We start from the raw sequence: 7,488 nt of genomic DNA on the forward strand, positions 1-7,488 counted from the left end.
ATTCCATTTTTAAGATTCAACCATGTGGATTTTTTTTTATGAGATGAAAGTGTATTTTTTTACTTAAGTAGCCACATGACTGAATCTTAAGATGAGAACCTAAGGTATTGTACCTAAATTTTGTCATTTTTTATTCTTCCTCTATTATCTCTTCCTTTCTGCCTCTCTTTTTTCAACCTAACAATCCTATGCACTGCCAGCCACTACCACCATTATAACAAAACCCAATAGACAGCACAAGACCAATAGCCACCATGCCCAAAACTCAAACACTACCAACAACAACAATAAACCCACCACCTACAAATCTAACCACAAACCACCACAGCATAGCCATAGCCACCATCATTGACACCTACAACCTCTGCAAATCAGAACCCCCACCACCTAAAAACCAAATCACAAACTCACCAAACCCACATCATAACCACCAATCCAACCCACAACTACAACAAATCACAAATACACACCAAAAATCACAAACCCACATGGGAAGGAAGTCGGGTTTAAGCCTTACGGTGGAGAGGAAGTTGCTAGAGAAGAAGCATATGAAGTCTAAAAGAGAAAAAGGGAGACGAAGAAAGAGGGAACACTAGAAATCACAAACCCACACAGAGAGGAAGTCGGGTTTGAGCTCTATGGCGAAGGGGAAGTCATCGGAGAAGAAGCTTACGAAGTTTGAAAGAGAAAGATAGAGAAAGAGGAAGACAGAGAGAGAAAGAGAAAGAGAGAAAATGCAGAGAATGAGTGAGAGACCTGGCAAGAGAGAGAGTAAGAAAGAAAGAGAGAGAGAGAGAGAGAAACAAGTTGCTAAAACTTTTTGGACTTGGCACCTTTGATGCGGAACATATTTTAGTGTTTTGAGCTATAAAATAGCATTATAGCAATTTTCACATCTTTGATTTTTTTTTTTTTTTTTTTTTTTTTTTTTTTTTTTTTTTTGTTTTTGAGAAACAAGTCAATGCTTTATATTAGATGGACAAAAAACTTGTCAATTATTACAAGGTTTTTTGCATTACAATGGATGTCTTCAATCCAAATCTGAGGATCAGACGAGAACTTAACTAATCGGGCAAGCTTATCAACTACAGCATTACCACTATGTTTTATATGGGAAAGAGAGGCAGCTCACATATTCGAAGCTAGAGTGCAAACTTCATCAGTTATGTGACCAAAAGAAGCCTAGCTTGACTCGGCTGTAGTAAGGTGCTTGAACACCACCTCGCAATCACCTTCAAACACAACATCTTGCAGTTCGATCTCGCTAGCAAATGTGACTGCTCTTCTCCAAGCCATTGCTTCCACATCCTCAACTGATGGGGGCAGAAGGACCTGTTCAGCTAGAGCTGCCATAACCATGCCTTCATGGTTTCAAATAACCACTCCCAGGTCGGCACGGTTTATGTCATGGAACAAAGCTCCATCACAATTTGCTTTGAACTGCTGAGGCAATGGTGGAAGCCAATGAGTTGGGTGTGATTCTGCAGGTATGTGTAGTGGAAGATCAATGGTAGCCTGAAATTCTTGGAGTCGCTCCAAAGCTTCCTGGTGGATCTGTTTGTTGGCAACATTGGGTTGCCCATTCTCAACGCAATGAAAGCCACTTTTTCAGCAAGGTTGTGGCTTTTTAGAAGCATTACTCCCTCAAAAAAGTCCCTGAAATTTACAAATCTTTCAAACAAGAACATCCTACACGGCTCCACTTCCCACCATAAATCCTTTAGCATTTGGCAACCTCATAGCACATGCACCGTATCTTCAATCTCATTGCCACATTGCTCACAAATAGCATTTGGAATTGGGATTCGCTTGCTTAGATTCTATTTGGTCAGAAGGGAATCGTAACAAGCCTTCCAGATGAAGTGTTGAATCTTGCTTGGAACATTCAGTAACCATACCTTCTGCCAGAAATTTTTGTGAGCATTCCTATTTGAAGGGCCCATTGCAGCTGACTTTGCCGTGTCATTGAGGAGCTGATATGCTGATTTTGTTGTGTAAATGCCATTTTTTGTGGCAGCCCAAATCAGTTTATCTTCAGTATAAAGGTGGCTTAGAGGCAGACTAAGGATGGAAGTTGCTTCATAAGGGAGTAAATCATCTCGAACCTGATCTGCCAGCCAACAGGAATTGTTTTCATCAATGAGAGCACAAACCTGAGTGTTGCTTGGAAAGTTTTTTTGTGGAGATATGATGCAACTTGAATGTTGATTTGGGAGGCATTTATCCTTCCAAATGATAACCTTTCTTCCATTTCCAATTCTCCACCTAGCACCCAAACTCACAACCCGCCTAGCTTTCATGATACTTTGCCAAGCATAGGACCCATTTAGCTTCACTTCCTCATCCATGATCGAGCAGTTGGGGAAGAATCTTGGCTTGAACACTTTGTAAAAGAGTGAAACAATGTTGTGAAGGAGCCTCCATACCTGTTTTCCCAAAACAATGCTAGGTTAAAATTCTCCACATCTTTGAATCCCAATCCTCCTTGGCATTTTGGAAGGCAAATTTTGTCCCACCCAAGCCAACGAATTTTCCTTGTTTCTCCCTTGTACCTTTACCAGAATTTGCAGATTAGAGACTCAATATCCTTGCACAAAGACTTGGGCAACAAAAAAATCCCATGGTGTAGGTTGGCATGGCTTAGAGAACTGCCTTTACCAAGACTTTCCTACCCCCTTGTGATAGCAATTTTTCCTTCCATCCTTGAATCTTGTGCCAGATCTGTTCTCTTAAGTAACTGAAGCTCTTTTTTTTTTCACCTACCAACAAAAGATAGTAAGCTAAGGTATGACTCAATGTGATGGGTGGCCGATACTCCTATCTTGGATTTGATGCGCTCTTGCATGGCTTGATCTGTGTTGGTGCTAAAAAACAGTTGGGTTTTTTCTCTATTTATTTTTTGGCCCGATGCTCTCTTATATTGATGTAATATCTCCAAAATGGTATTGCTATCTTGTTGGTTGGCTTTACAAAATAGCAAGCTATCATCGGCAAAAAAGAGGTGGGACACCTTTGGACTTGCCCTACAAAGAGACACACCCCGAAGTGAACTAGAACATTCAGCTTGCTGGATAAGAGAGTGTAAACCTTCTACACATAAGAGAAACAAATAAGGGGAGAGAGGATCCTCTTGGCGGAGTCCCCTATTGGGGGTAAAGTGACCATGGGGTTCACCATTAATCAATATAGAGAATGAAACTAATCGCATACATGAACTTATGAGAGAAATCCACCTGCTATCAAAACCCAATTTCTCCATAAGTTTTTCTAAAAAGATCCATTCTACTCAGTCATATGCTTTGCTCATGTCAAGTTTAAGAGCCATAAAACCTGATTTTCCCTTCTGCTTTTTTTTAATGTGGTGAAGTGTTTCAAAAGCAACAAGGATATTATCAGATATTAATCTATTGAACATAAAGGCACTTTGTGATTCAGAAACCAATTTGGGGCAGGAGTTTTTTTAGGTGGTTGGCAATGGTCTTGGAGATAATTTTGTATAGGACATGACAAAGGCTTATTGGTCTAAAATCTTTTGCTTGTTTCGATGATTTGGTCTTTGGAATGAGGGCTATGTAAGTGTGGTTTAATTTGTCTGGCATTGTATCCGAATTAACGACAGAAAGGGCAGTAGCAATTACATCTTGGCTTATAAAATTCCAACAAGATTTATAAAAAATAGGAGACATACCATTGGGTCCAGGTGCTGACAATGGTTTCATTTATTTCAAGGCTTGCTCAACCTCCAAAGCCATAAAATCTCGGTCAAGTCTGCATTCATACCAAGGGTTATCTTTGGCTCAATACCTTGGAGAATCAGCTCAAAATCTTATAGGGATGTTGAAGTGAAAATATTTCTAAAATAGTTCACCATGGCTTCTCCAATCATTTTTTCATCCTTAACAGCCAAGTTATCCTCCAAGACCAACTTTGAAATAAAGTTTCTTTTATTTCGTTAAGTTGCTCTACTGTGAAAATAGGTAGTGTTCATGTCACCAATTTTCAGCTACTTAACCCGTGCCCTTTGGTGCCACATAACATCTTCCTTAACCATTAGATTGTATACTTCCCCTTTTAGAATCTGAACCTGTTCATGGCTACCCCCTCTCATTAACAAAGCTTCTGCTTGAACCAACTACTTTTTTTTTTTTTTTCTAGCAATTGTCTTATGTTGCTGAAGGACAATCTGCACCAATGTTGAAGACTTGTACGACATGCCTCAATCTTGGACATTACCCTTTCCATCTTCTCTCCTGGACTATGTTTCAGCCATGCATGTTTAATTACCCCTTCACAACCCTCATTCTTTAACCAGGCAACTTCAAAATGAAATGGTCTATTTTGCTTGTAGAAACGCTTGTTCACATCATCTAAACTCAGCCATAACGGGCAATGATCTGATAAGGAACCATCTATGTGATGTACTCGGACCGTTGGGAATAATTGGGTCCACGATAGTGTAGTCACCCCCCTATCTAGCCAAATCCAGGTCACCCCCTCATGAGGTCAGTTATTGCACCAAGTGAACGGTGAACCCACAAAACCCAAGTCTTGCAAGCCACAGAAATCCAATGCTTCCCGGCATTCCCTCATTTGTCTTTCCCGCCTAAAGGCACCTCTCATTTTTTCTTCCGCTTTAACAATTTCATTGAAATCTCCTATGCACATCCACCATGAGTCCATCTTGAGACATAAGTGTTTGAGTAGCGCCCAAGAGTGTTCCCAGTTGGCTGTTACCGGATTTCCATAGAAACTCATGAACCCCTAGGTGTCATCCACCCCTGGGTTAACCACAGCGTCTATGTAAGTTGGTGAGGAATTCATTACATTGAGATCAATGCTATTCCTCCAGTAGAGAGCCAAACCTCCTCCTGTGTTTGTTCGTAGAACAATAAAAACATTGTCTGCCTGTAGTTTTGAACATAATTTTTTTAAGAAACCTTCCTTAGATCTGGTTTCCTTGACGAAAATGATGGACAAAGAATATTTTTTGACCATCTCTGTGAGTTCCAGAACTGCACGGGGTTGGCCCAATCAATGGCAGTTCCAACTGAGGCAGATCATCGTGGTTGGCAGGGCTAGCTACCAGCCTCCACCACTTCAAATAGTTCCTATGTTTCACCCTAAAAGTACTGCTGATGCTTAAGAACTGGTTCATCCTCTCTAAACGCTGGTGTTGCTTCTCTTTTGTTGCCTGAGATGTGTTTGGACTTTTGGCCGTGGCTTGAAGAATCTAGATGAGTTCTACGGGAGCAATATTGAGTGTGAGGTGCTTCAACCCTACCTACCTCTTGTGTGTCACGTGATTCATTAAACCTGGTGATGTTTGAAATAAGCGAGTCAGGTGTTGTGCTAGGGTTCTTTTTCAGCTCATCCTTTTCGTTATCAACTTTTGTCGCTCCAACATCAATACAATTTACTTATGACTCAAAGTCTTCGTGGTGGTTATCAAAAATGACTCCTGAATTAAAAACCTTATTATATGCAGTTTTAGAGTTTAAAACCCTATTGACAACACATTTAACCCTTGGCAGCACTTTAGGTAATGCTTCACCATGTGCATTAATTGGATTTTTACCGTTTCATGGCTTCCCTGAATTGTTGGAACATCCTTGCCTGAATCGCTTTGACCACCGTGAGGCATCTAATCTCTACCGTGCTTGGCAGAGGGGGTTTAAGCAATGTGATCCATGGCTGAATAAGGGTTGGTTGCTTTAGTCTTCTTCCTTGCTGCGTAGAACCCTGGCACAGTCACACTAGTATTCCTTGACGGCACAAAGGCAGGGGCACGTAGCAATAGGCCAAATTGTCGTTCCTCAAGGCGAAGAGTGCCCTCACTATTAATCCAAGTCTCACAGTCCTTGTCATCGTGTGTAAGATGCCCACACCAATAACACAGGTTTGGGAGTCGTTCGTATTTGAAGCTTACCCAAGTTTGTTTTCCATTGTCCAAAGAAATAAGGCACCCTTAGCACAATGGGAGAGGGAGATCAATGGAGATCTTGAGGCGTAGAAATTTCCCCTCGTCTAAGTCCTTTGGAACAATTGGTTGGGCCACTTCTCCTATGTCGAAACTAATCTTCACTGCAGCTTCTGCCGTCATGTAGCGTAATGGAATACCATGCAATTGGACCAAAAAACAAGCTCGGTTAAAAGAAAGTTCGTCAATGGATGTTTCATACTCATACCTTTGCATGACAACCAGGTGTTTGTCGAAACTCCATGGTTCACTTGCAAGGACACGATCCACATCAGATTTGTTATAAAAAATAAAGAGCATTATGTGATCACAAAGATTTTGGATCTTAAAACCATTTCAAGATCTCCTCAACGGATTGAAAGTTTTTGCAATAACATCAACATTCAAAGCTCGTTTGGTCAAAAACTTTGCTACTATAGAATGAGAACTATAGCTATCCTCGTTTGTAAGATTGCATCCCGAACCCTCTCTGTTTGACAGAGTTAGGTGACTCCAATTTTGTGTCAACTTTTCCATGGATGAGTACAAAAATCTTCCTACTCTAATTTTTTGTGTCGACTCCAATTTTTTTTCTTTTTTGATAAGTAGGTTTTTGTTTTTATAAAAATGTTTGATGAGAGGAAGATTCTGTTTGTTGGTTTGGAACACACTATTATGATTTGTGTATATATGGAGTTGTAGTGAAGAGATGGAAGTGAGGGTGAGTTTGACCTTTCAATTGGGAAATATGGCGTTTGGGTTTGCATTTTTTTTTTGATAAGCGGGTTTGTGTTTTTATATAAACGTTTGATGAAAAGGAGTCTCTCCAAACGCACCGTACGGTATTTTAAAGAATAAACTGTATACGTGGTTGTTTTTTAAGTGGTCTTCAGCATCTTCTTAATTGCAGGAAAGACTTCTGTTTTTATATAAAGTATTAGATTAGATTAGAGATGATGAGTAAATGAATTCCCTTTTTGTGTGCTTCTAAGGTGAAATGTGTGAATAAGAGTAAATAATTCATTTTTACTCTATTCTTATAAGTAAGGTGCATAATTTTTTTTTAATAATAATAATAATAATAATTTATTATTATGATAAGTTGTGATGATTTGTGACTTTTGTGTTTATTAAAAAACAAAGAAAAGCCTATTAAAAAAAATAAAAAATAAAAAACAAAGAAAAGGTGCTTTGTGCAACATTAGTTTGTCGGTGATATATGAGTATTTGGTATGAGATAGTATATCATGTTTCGGATATATATGTCATCTCTCTTACAACAGCTATTTCCCACATAGTTGTGAGACTCAACTGTAATGAGAGAGATGACATATATACCCAAAACATAATATAATTTTTCATTTGGTACATGCACTTAAAAATTGAAAATTATTATTTTAAAATATGTGTAAAAATACGTGTGAATAAAAAAATATATAAAAATATATATAATATTATTCAAAAACTAAAAATTATTGTTTAAAAATATAATCCTCACATCCCTATAATTTCCCATCAAAGTCCAACAAACG

Source organism: Quercus suber, unplaced genomic scaffold (genome assembly GCF_002906115.3).
Source record: "Quercus suber isolate HL8 unplaced genomic scaffold, Cork oak 2.0 scaffold_324, whole genome shotgun sequence".
Taxonomy (NCBI): Eukaryota; Viridiplantae; Streptophyta; class Magnoliopsida; order Fagales; family Fagaceae; genus Quercus; species Quercus suber.